Here is a 12,441-nt window from a genome sequence, read left to right as displayed (position 1 = left end):
AACAGGTGGAATGATGTCAACAATGAGCATGATAACTGTGTAATTTTAGAATTAGCCTCTGCAAACATTAAACAATGACCTTGCTTGATTCACAAAAGCAGATGAGTTGTCACATATTCCTTCATTCTCTCCTTAGATTTCTCTTTCCCTTTTAAATCAAACAAATTACAAAATGTGAATGTAAGTAAAACGATCTTGGATTGAAAATTTTATGCATTTTTTGATTTGAAAGTTTTGCCTCCAATTTTGTTGCACACACATAGATGTAGGGTTGACTATTCCACAATACAAATTATTAATGTATTTTTTTTATTGTTGAAATGGGCAGTGGAATTTTACGTGGCGATGGTAACTCCACTTCCACAGTATAAAGGCTGGCTCCATCTGGCTGGGAATCCCCGAGCCGATTATAAAGCTCAATGAGCCGAATGAACTCATTCTGCTCCTATACCTTATCATCTTATGGAATCCCCAAGCCAATTATAGAGCTGTCAGCTTATTCGTTGATTCAGGGCATGGACTCAGCTGGGAGGCCTACCAGAGCTGATAGCTAATCAAATTGCTGGCAGCTTTCCAGCCTCAGCAGTGCCCCTGGGAGCAGTGGCCATGAGTAGAACTGCAGGCAGTCCACAAACACTGGAGTTGGACTGAAGTGAGGAGCTCCTAATCTCGCCAGTGAAGTTGACTCCTGAGTAAATCAGTGCCGATAAGATTTTGAGAGGCGGAGATCTGTTTTTCTACCTCTTGTGATATCTCACTGACTCGCCTAGCCAATAGGCCGGAGGAAGAGCCAATGAGATCGCATCCATTGTCTTGTGTTGATCTGGTTTCCGCCATCAGTTGGGAGTAAGTGACCTATGTAGGGAACCTGATTGACTCTGAATCTGCATTTAGCTGAATGAAGCTTCAGCTGTAAGGTCCTGATTCTATCAAGGTCGAGACAAAAACATGCATTGTGTTCTTGCATAGTACGACCCCAAACTAGGATATCATCGCCAATGATTTTGCAAGATTGGCCTGCAAATATCTGCTCCATGCACGCCTGGTAGCCCTCGTTGCCAGTGGAGATCCCACAGGGCATATGAAGAAAATGATAGCTGCCTACTGAAAACATGAATGTAGTGAGGTTCAGAGATTCTTCGTCTAACAGAATCTACATTTCGCATCCAGAATGCTGAAATCCTTGGCATTGGGCGTATCTGTTATCTCATGTTCCACTGTCTTCATAGGCTCATGAGATTTGAGCAGTGCCTTGTTCAAACGCACTGGGTCACTGCTTATCCTGAATGTGCCATCTTTCTTTACTGCAGCCACCCTTACTGAACCCATTATGTGGCCTCACCTATAAGAATTGTGAAACCCAGTGTCCTCATCCAATGCAGCTCATTAACTTCTTTCTGCTTCATGGCTATTGGTACTCTTCTTAGAGCACAGACTGTTGGTGGTACCAAGTCATCCAGTGTTATAATCCAGGTCAGAAACTCCAAGATATTTTATGACCAAAAGTTTTGCACATTGAATTTGGCTGGAGTAAGCGTAAGATATTTCACTCCAGATATGATTCGAATGACCCATTAGGGGGCTTTTATCAAACAAAGTTTATTTAGAAATACAGTTAACACATAGAAAGAAAATTAGCATTAACTTTTACCAATTACAAACAAGAAAAAAAACATGATATTGTATAAACCTTAACAACTAAATGCACTATTTCAACAGAACAAACGTCCTTACAAATATACACCCATCCCAGGTTTAGCACAGAACATAAGAATGCTCGTTTGGATTTGTAACTTTGCAAAACCTGCTGTCAATTAGTTCTTTGTTTAGAGAATTGAAACTTTGACTTCCCAGTCCTGTAACTTCCAGAAGACCTCTAGGTAGCGATAGAGCCTGTGTTGACCTCCAGCCAGCAAACCACCAATAGTAAAATGTTTACTCCAGGAAGGCAAGAAAACCTGCTTCCAGCTAGGCAACAAAATTTCAAATACCAGGGAGCGAGACAAGTGCACTGCCTCCAGCCTGGGGTCCAAGCATCTTCTAACTAGCCAGCAGCCAAAACTGAAAGTAAAAGATCTCTTGGGAGATTGAGCAAACACTGAAGCACCTGACCTGTCAATCAATCTTCCCATAACAATTCAAAAGGGATCGTAAACTCCTAGAGAGTGCATTAGGCCCAGATTAAAAGTAAACAAAAACCCATTGAATCATTTAAGCAGCAATAAAGGCCGGCAACAAGCACAAAAGGCCCCCTTAAAAGAACTGCAGAGAAACATGATTAAAATACATTTCTTAAAGACACAGTAGCATCACACCCGTCTCATGTTTCATCCAACTGTTGCTCACCAATGACGTCAAAGTTGAAGAAGTCTTCATATTCTATCATTTCTGGTGTTGTAATGCATGCACTTTTGTACCAAGTTGAATGAACCCGCTAGGCAATTGCCAAGAAGTGGGCACCTGGAAGATTTCATACCATTGCCAACATAACTAACTGTATCTCTGCATATCGACTTCAACAGCAAGAATACTCCACCTGAAATTGAACAGCTGCATGAAACAATTCCTCATTGAATTCTGGATTTGGACTTGGGAATTCACATGAACCAATATTCATTTTTTCTGGTCTTTGTATTGTGAATCTGCTTTTCTTTATTCCCCCATGCCCCTCCCTGCCACCATGGCTGTGTGTGTGTGTGTGTGTGTGTGCGTGCATGAGTGCATGTGTCCTGTGTGCATGTGTCCTGTGTGTATGTTCTCTGAGTGTGTATGCATGTGTGTGTGTCCTCGGTGTGTGTGTGTGTGTGTTGTGTGTGTGTCCTCTGTGTGTGTGAGTGTGTCCTCTGTGTGTGTGTGTGTGTGTTGTGTGTGTGCCCTCTGTGTGTGTGAGTGTGTCCTCTGTGTGTGTGAGTGTGGTATGTGCCTGTGTGTGTGGGTGGAATGGAACATTGCTAACCACCTTTCCCTGGGCTTTGAATGTGTAAAATAAAATACCCTTCTGAGTTAACTTCTGTAGTAGGGAAAATGCTTGAATTTATCATCAAGGAAGAAATTGCGAGACATCTGTATATAAATTGTCCCATTGGTAGGGCGTAGCATGCGTTCATGAAGGGCAGGTCATGTTTGACTAATTTGGTGGAATTCTTTGAGAACATTACATGCACAGTGTACAATGAGGAACATGTGGATGTGGCGTATCTGGATTTCCAGAAAGCATTTAACAAGGTGCCGCACCAAAGACTGCTGCATAAGATAAAGGTGCATGGTGTTACAGGTAATATATTAGCATGGATAGAGGATTGGTTAACTAACAGAAAGCAACGCGTGGGGGTAAATGGGTGTTTTTCTGGTTGGCGATCAGTGACTATTGGTGTGCCTCAGGGATCAGTATTGGGACCGCAATTGTTTATGATTTATATAGATGATTTGGAGTTGGGGACCAAGTGTAGTGTGTCAAAATTTGCAGATGACACGAAGATGAGTGGCAGAGCAAAGTGTGCAGAGGACGCTGAAAATCTGCAAAGGGATATAGATAATCTAAGTGAGTGGGCAAGGGTCTGGCAGATGGAGTACAATGTTGGTATATGTGAGGTCATCCATTTTGATAGGAATAATAGAAAAATGGAATATTATTTAAATGGTAAAAAATTGCAGCATTCTGCTGTGCAGAGGGACCTGGGTGTCCTTGTGCAAGAATTACAAGGAGTTGGTTTGCAAGTGCAGCAGGTAATTAAGAAGGCAAATGGAATTTTGTCCTACATTGCTAGAGGGATGGAGTTTAAAAACAGCGAGGTTATGTTGCAGCTGTATAAGGTGCTGGTGAGGCCACACCTGGGGTACTGTGTACAGTTTTAGTCTCTTTACTTGAGAAAGGATATACTGACACTGGAGGGTGTACAGAGGAGATTCACTTGGTTGATTCCGGAGTTGAGAGGGTTGGCTTATGAGGAGAGACTGAGTAGACTGGGGCTATACTGACTAGAATTCAGAAGAATGAGGGGAGATCTGATAGAAACATATAAGATTATGAAGGGAATAGATAAGATAGAAGCTGGGAAGTTGTTTGCACTGGCAGGTGAAACTGGAACTAAGGGACATGGCCTCAAAATAAGGTGGAGCAGTTTTAGGACTGAGTTGAGGAGGAACTTCTTCACACAAAGGGTTATGAATCTGTGGAATTCCTTGCCCAGTGAAGCAGTTGAGGCTACCTCACTGAATGCTTTTCAGGCAAGGATAGACAAATTCTTGAACAATAAAGAAATTAAGGGTTATGGTGAGTGGGCAGGTAAGTGAAGCTGAGTCCATGAGAAGATCAGCCATGATCTTATTGAATGGCAGAGCAGGCTCGAGGGGCCAGATGGCCTACTCCTACTCCTAGTTCTTATGTTCTTATGAGTTATTTCTAACTTAGAACATAGAACATAGAACATAGAACAGTACAGCACAGAACAGGCCCTTCAGCCCATGATGTTGTGCCGAGCTTTATCTGAAACCAAGATCAAGCTATCCCACTCCCTATCATCCTGGTGTGCTCCATGTGCCTATCCAATCACCGCTTAAATGTTCCTAAAGTGTCTGACTCCACTATCACTGCAGGCAGTCCATTCCACACCCCAACCACTCTCTGCGTAAAGAACCTACCTCTGATATCCTTCCTGTATCTCCCACCACGAACCCTATAGTTATGCAAACTTGAGTTTGCTGTGGATTTTAAGTAAAAACGGATCACAAAGAGCCCATGGGTTCATGAGTGCTGGACGTCTGGGGTTGTAATCTCAGGATTACTCCCTGTGCCACATGTCAGTGAGGCTAGAACTAGGAAGATAGTACAGCTCAACACATGGCTAAACAGCTGGTGCAGGAGGGAGGGTTCAGAAAACTGGACCATTGGGATCTCTTCCTGGACAGGTGGACCTGTACAAGAAGGATGGGTTGCATCTAAACTGGAAGGGCATAAATATTCTGGCTGAGAGGTTTGCTAGTGTCACACGGGAGGATTTAAACTAGTTTGGCAGTGGGGTGGGAACCAAAGCAAAGGTCAATTAACTGAAGGGGAACCAGAGAGTAGGGCCAGTAGGACTCAGAGGAAGAGCAGGCAGGGTTTGGTTGCTGATCAAAGAGGGTCTCGTGGACTGAAGTGCATTTATTTCAATGCAAGAAGTATAGAACATAGAACATAGAACATTACAGCACAGAACAGGCCCTTCGGCCCACGATGCTGTGCCGAGCTTTGTCTGAAACCCAGATCAAGCTATTTCCTCCCTATCATCCCGAAGTGCTCCATGTGCCTATCCAATAGCTTCTTAAATGTTCCTAAAGTTTCTGACTCCACTATCCCTGCAGGCAGTCCATTCCACACCCCAACCACTCTCTGAGTAAAAAACCTACCTCGGACATCCTTCCTATATCTCCCACCATGAACCCTATAGTTATGCCCCCTAGTTACCGCTCCATTCACCCAAGGAAATAGTCTTTGAACATTCATTCTATCTATCCCCCTCATCATATTATAAACCACTATCAAGTCTCCTCTCAACCTCCTCCGCTCCAAAGTGAAAAGCCCAAGTTCCCTCAACCTTTCCTCATAAGACCTACCGTCCAAACCAGGCAGCATCCTGGTAAATCTCCTTTGCACTCTTTCCAGTGTCCCCTCATCCTTCTTCTAGTGAGGTGGCCAGAACTACACGCAATATTCCAACTGTGGTCTCACCAAGGTCCTATACAGTTGCAGCATAACCCCACGGCTCTTAAACTCAAACCCCCTGTTAATGAACGTCGACACACTATTGGCCTTCTTCACGGCTCTATCCACTTGAGTGGCAACCTTCAGAGATCTGTGGATATGAACCTCAAGATCTCTCCGTTCCTCCACATTCTTCAGAACCCTACCTTTGACCCTGTAATCCACATTCAAATTTGTCCAACCAAAATGAACCACCTCGCATTTATCAGAGTTAAACTCCATTTGCCATTTTTCAGCCCAGCTCTGCATCCTATCTATATCTCTTTGCAGCCTACAACAGCCCTCCACCTCATCCAATTTTGGTGTCATCAGCAAATTTGCTGATCCACCCTTCAAGTCATTTATAAAAATTACAAATAGCAGAGGACCAAGCACTGATCCCTGTGGCACTCCACTGGAACTGGTTTCCAGTCTGAAAATTTTCCATCCCCCAGCACCCTCTGACTTATATTAGATAGCCACTTACCTATCCAATCGGCCAAACTTCCCTCTATCCCACACATCCTTACTTTCTTCATAAGCCGACTATGGGGGACTTTATCAAACGCCTTACTAAAATCCATGTATATGACATCAACTGCACTACCTTCATCAACACACTTAGTTACCTCCTCAAAAAATTCTATCAAATTTGTGAGGCAAGACTTGCCCTTCACGAATCCGTGCTGACTATCCTGGATTAAGCTGCATCTTTCTAAATGGTCGTAAATCCTATCCCTAAGGACCTTTTCCATCAACTTACCGACCACCGAAGTAAGACTAACTGGCCTATAATTACCAGGGTCATTTCTATTCCCTTTCTTAAACAGAGGAACAACATTCGCCACTCTTCAGTCCTCTGGCACCACCCTCGTGGACAGTGAGGACCCAAAGATCAATGCCAAAGGCTCTGCTATCTCATCCCTTGCCTCCCAAAGAATCCTAGGGTATATTTCATCAGGCCCAGGGGACTTATCAACCCTCAGTTTATTCAAAATCACTAGTACATCTTCCCTCTGAACATCTACTTCTTCCAGCCTATCAGCCTGTGACACCCTTTCTTCCTCAAAAACATGGCCCCTCTCCTTGGTGAACACCGAAGAAAAGTATTCATTCATCACCTCTCCTATCTCTACTGACTCCATGCACAAATTCCCACTGCCGTCCTTGACCGGCCCTAACCTCACCCTGGTCATTCTTTTATTCCTCGCATAAAAGTGAAAAGCCTTGGGGTTTTCCTTGATCCGACCCGCCAAGGACTTCTCATGCCCCCTCCTAGCTCTCCTAAGCCCCTTTTTCAGCTCATTTCTTGCTAACTTGCAACCCTCCATCGAGCCAACTGAACCTTGTTTTCTCAACCTTACATACGCGTCCTTCTTCCTCTTGATAAGACATTCAACCTCTTTTGTGAACCATGGTTCCCTCACTCGGCCATTTCCTCCCTGCCTGACAGGGACATACCTATTAAGGACACACAGTAATTGTTCCTTGAAAAAGTTCCACTTATCATTAGTGCCTTTCCCTGACAATTTCTGTTCCCAGCCTATGCTTCCTAATTCCTGCCTAATCGCTTCATAATTACCTCTCCCTCAATTGTAAACTATGCCCTGCCGTATGGCATATCCCTCTCCATTGCAATAATGAAAGACACCGAATTGTGGTCACTATCTCCAAAGTGCTCTCCCACAACCAAATCCAACACTTGGCCCGGTTCATTTCCCATTACCAAATCCAATGTGGCCCCACCTCTTGTCGGCTTATTCACATATTGTGTCAGGAAACCCTCCTACACACACTGCACAAAAACTGCCCCATCCGAACTATTCTACCTATAAAGGTTCCAATCAATATTCGGAAAGTTAAAGTCCCCCATGACAACTACCCTGTGACCTCCACACCTCCACACTATAGGGGGCCTATAGTAAACTCCTAACAACGTGACCGCTCCTTTCCTATTCCTAACCTCAGCCCATATTACCTCTGTAGGCAGATCCCCTACGAAATGCCTTTCTGCAGCCATTAAACCCTCCTTGATTAACAGTGCCACTCCTCCACCTCTTTTACCACCTACCCTACACTTACTGAAACATCTATACCCCGGAACTTCCAACAACCATTCCTGTCCTTGTTCTACCCATGTCTCCGTAATGGCCACAACATCGTAGTCCCACGTGCCAATCCACGCCCCAAGTTCACCTACCTTATTTCGGATGCTCCTTGCATTGAAGTAGACACACTTCAACCCACCTTATTGTCTGCTGGTACCCACCTTTGACCTTGATACCCTTCCCAGTACCTCACTACACTCACTGACCTTCGGACTACAACTCCTTTTCCCATCCCCCTGACAAATTAGTTTAAATGCCGCCCCCCACCCTCGTGAAGAGCCGTAGCAAATTTCCCTCCCAGGATATTGGTGCCCCTGTGGTTCAGGTGCAACCCGTCCTGTTGGTACAGGTCCCACCTTCCCTAGAAAGTGTTCCAATTATCCACATAGCTGAAACCCTCCCTCCTGCACCATCCCTGAATCCACGTGTTTAACTGCACTCTCTCCCTGTTCCTCAACTCGCTATCTCGTGGCACCGGCAACATACCAGAGATGACAACATGGTTTGTCCTGGCTCTCAGCTTCCACCCTAGTTCCCTGAATTCCTGTTTTAAATCCCCGTCCCTTCTCTTACCTATGTCTTTGGTGTCGATGTGCACCATGACTTGTGACTGTTCCCCCTCCCCCTTTAGAATCCTGAACTCACGGTCTGAGACGTCACGGACCCTGGCATCCGGGAGGCAACATACCATCTGTGAGTCTCTCTTGTTCTCACAGAACCTCCTATCTATCCCTCTAACAAACGAGTCCCCAATAACTATAGCTCTACCGCTCTCCCCCTTACCCTTCTGAGCCACAGGGACGGACTCTGGAGATCTGGTCACTGTGGCTTACCATTGGTAGGTCGTCCCCCTCAACTGTATCCAAAGCGGAATACTTGTTGCTAAGGGGAAGGACCACAGGTGATCTCCGCACCAACTGCTTCCTCCTAGCTCCTCTCACTGTCACCCATCTATTTTCATTCCCTGGAGTAACTATATCCCTGAAGCTTGTGTCTATGGTCTTCTCTGCCTCCCTAATGACCCTAAGCTCATCCAACTCCAGCTCCAGTTCCCTAACGTGGTCTTGGAGGAGCTGCAGATGGGTGCACTTCCCATAGGTGTAATGAGCAGGGACACTGACGGCGTCCCTCACCTCAAACATTCTGCAGGAGGAACATTGCACTGCCTTCACTTCCATCCCCTCCATATAACTTACTGCTACAAAGAAGAAAAAGAATTGCTCCAATGGAATGCTGAACTTTTTTTTTCCCCTTCCTCAGAATCCACTGGGAAAGAAATAAGATTCGAAATTGAAGGGTAACAGAATGAATTTAAACCTGTCCTGTCTCGCTCGTTTCCGCCTCAGCCCGAGGAGCCAAAGCCCTTACAGCTCTCACTCTGCTTCCTGCTCACTCCACTGCCTGCTAACGATGCTGCCCGTTGGATACAACGGCCTGCTTCTTAAACCTCCCGCACATTTAAAAAAAACTACACGCCTTCCCAGATTGCCCCGCGGGCGGCCTACTTCCACTTTTCTAAAACGAGCCTAAAGTTCTAAAAACCCGAACACTCGAAAACCAGCGAAAAAGTAAAATAATCACTGTCTTACCCTCTTTTGCTGTACTCGCAAAACGTTCCTCTCTCTCTTGCTCTGGTGGAACAAGAGTAGAACAGGTAAGGCAGTGATGCACGATTAAATCACTCGGGAGGCTAGATCGTACCAGGGAAATAAAGGCTTTTATTAGTAACAAGAATGGAGCATACTATATAACAATACAATCCCAGACTAAAGGGTCACCAGGCAGTGCAGTGACCTTTATACTCCTACAGGTAGGCGGAGCCATCCGGAGTGTACCACAGAACAATACCAACAGGTAGAACACCCCAACCCTAACCCCAACAGTGACAACAGTAACATATGTACAAGTGCCCATAGTGCTGACCATCTATGGTTCAGTACACATAGTGGTAACCATCTATGGTTCACCACATTCATCCCTCCTTTTAAACAAAGGCCGGTGGGGCAAAGAAAACAGTACGAACTGTCCATATATTCACAAGTTCAGTCGTATCGGAGGGCCACACCGTCTCTGCGACCTCCTCAACACTGGCGGTAGCGCCGGTTCTGGTGACCGTGATGACCCTCTCTCCAAGGCGGTGTCCAGTGACTCCTCCAGTTCCTCACGGACAGGTGGACCACGAGGTGGCGACAATCTGCTGGACTCGAGCATGCCCCGAGGTGGCGACAATCTCCTGGACTCAGGCAAGCTGTACACGGGAGTAAGAGATTAAGTGGTGGTCCCGATACTGCCCGCGCCGTGTCAGGAGGGGAGATAAAGGTCAAGGGGTCCTTAACCAGGGGTGCGGGAGCGACAGGGGTTTCCAAGTCCCCTGCAGGCGCCAGATCTCGAATAGAGAACGTGTCCTCTCGCCCGTCAGGATATGCCACAAAGGCATATTGAGGGTTGGCATGGAGGAGATGGACCTGTTCAACCAAAGGGTCGGACTTGCGGGTCCTAACATGCCGCCGCAGGAGGACAGGTCCTGAGTACATCAACCAAGACGGCAGTGAGGTCCCAGAGGAAGACTCCCTGGGGAAGGAAAACATCCGCTCATGTGGGGTAGCGTTGGTTGCCATACACAGGAGGGACCGGATTGAATGGAGCGCATCAGAAAGTACCTCTTGCCAACGGGAGACTGGAAGACCCTTAGACCTCAACGCCAGTAAGACAGCCTTCCAGACTGTAGCATTTTCTCTTTCAACCTGCCCATTACCCCTGGGGTTGTAACTCGTAGTTCTACTTGAGGCAATCCCTTTTGAGAGCAGGTATTGCCTCAAGTCGTCACTCATAAACGACGAGCCCCTATCACTGTGGATATAGGTCGGGTAACCAAACAGGGTGAAAAGATCCCGCAATGCTTTGATAACCGTGGCAGCGGTCATGTCTGAACAGGGAATGGCAAAAGGGAATCGGGAGTAATCGTCAATCATGTTGAGGAAGTACACATTCCGATCTGTCGAAGGAAGGGGGCCCTTGAAATCCACACTCAGTCTTTCAAAAGGGCGAGTGGCCTTAATGAGGTGTGCCCTGTCAGGTCGGTAGAAGTGCGGCTTGCATTCAGCACATACCTGGCAGCTTCGGGTTATTGACCTGACATCCTCTACTGAGTAGGGTAGATTCCGGGCCTTTACTAAATGGAAGAGCCGAGTGATCCCCGGATGGCAGAGATCATTGTGGAGGGCCTGTAACCGATCCTCCTGCACACTTGCACATGTTCCACGCGACAGGGCGTCTGAGGGCTCATTGAGCTTCCCCGGACGGTACATGATATCATAGTTGTAGGTGGAGAGTTCGATTCTCCACCTCAAGATTTTATCATTTTTGATCTTACCCCGTAACGTGTTGTTGAACATGAACGCCACGGACCGCTGGTCCGTGAGCAGGGTGAATCGTTTTCCAGCCAAGTAATGGCGCCAATGCAAGACGGCCTCCACAATGGCCTGAGCCTCTTTTTCCACCGTGGAGTGCCGAATTTCAGGGCCTTGGAGGGTGCGAGAGAAAAAGGCGACGGGCCTGCCCGCCTGGTTAAGTGTGGCGGCCAGGGCGAAATCAGATGCATCACTCTCCACCTGAAAGGGGATGGACTCATCGACAGCGTGCATCGTGGCTTTCGCGATGTCAGCTTTTATCCCTTCAAAGGCTAAGCGAGCCTCTGCTGCCAGGGGAAAAGAGGTCGACTTTATGAGCGGACGGGCTTTGTCCGCATAATTGGGAACCCACTGTGCGTAATACGAAAAGAAGCCTAAGCATCTTCTCAGTGCTTTGATGCTAGTGGGTAGGGGAAGTTCAAGGAGGGGATGCATACGGTCTGGATCAGGGCCAAGGACCCCGTTTTCCACCACGTATCCGAGAATTGCTAGGCGGCGCTTGCTAAAGACAAACTTCTCCCTGTTATAGGTCAGATTCAGGCGAGACGCAGTGCGTAAAAATTTTAGGAGATTGGCATCGTGGTCCTGCTGGTCATGACCGCAGATAGTGACGTTGTCCAGGTACGGGAAGGTAGCCCGTAGCCCGTTTTGGTCCACCATTCGGTCCATTGCACGCTGGAAGACCGAGACCCCATTCGTGACGCCAAAGGGGACCCTTAAGAAGTGGTAGAGACGACCATCCGCCTCAAAGGCCGTATATTTTTGGCCCTCTGGGCGAATGGGGAGCTGGTGGTAAGCTGACTTCAAGTCAATGGTGGAGAACACCCGGTACTGCGCAATCTGGTTAACCATGTCAGATATGCGTGGGAGAGGATACGCGTCCAGCTGCGTGTATCTATTAATGGTCTGACTATAGTCTCTGACCATCCGGGGTTTGTCTCCAGTTTTAACCACCACGACTTGCGCTCTCCATGGACTTGTGCGAGGTTGAATGATCCCTTCCCTGAGGAGCCGCTGAACCTCAGATCGAATAAAGATCCGATCCTCAGCGCTGTAACGCCTGCTCTTAGTTGTGATGGGCTTGCAGCCTGGCACGAGATTCTCAAATAAAGATGGCGGGGTGATTCTGAGTGTTGAGAGACTGCACGTGGAGCGCGCTGGGCAATTTGGAGGCTGCTGTTCTCCCACTGAAAGTGGAGGG

This window comes from Mustelus asterias, chromosome 25 (genome assembly GCF_964213995.1).
Source record: "Mustelus asterias chromosome 25, sMusAst1.hap1.1, whole genome shotgun sequence".
Lineage (NCBI taxonomy): Eukaryota > Metazoa > Chordata > Chondrichthyes > Carcharhiniformes > Triakidae > Mustelus > Mustelus asterias.
Note: the sequence above shows the minus strand (reverse complement) of the source record.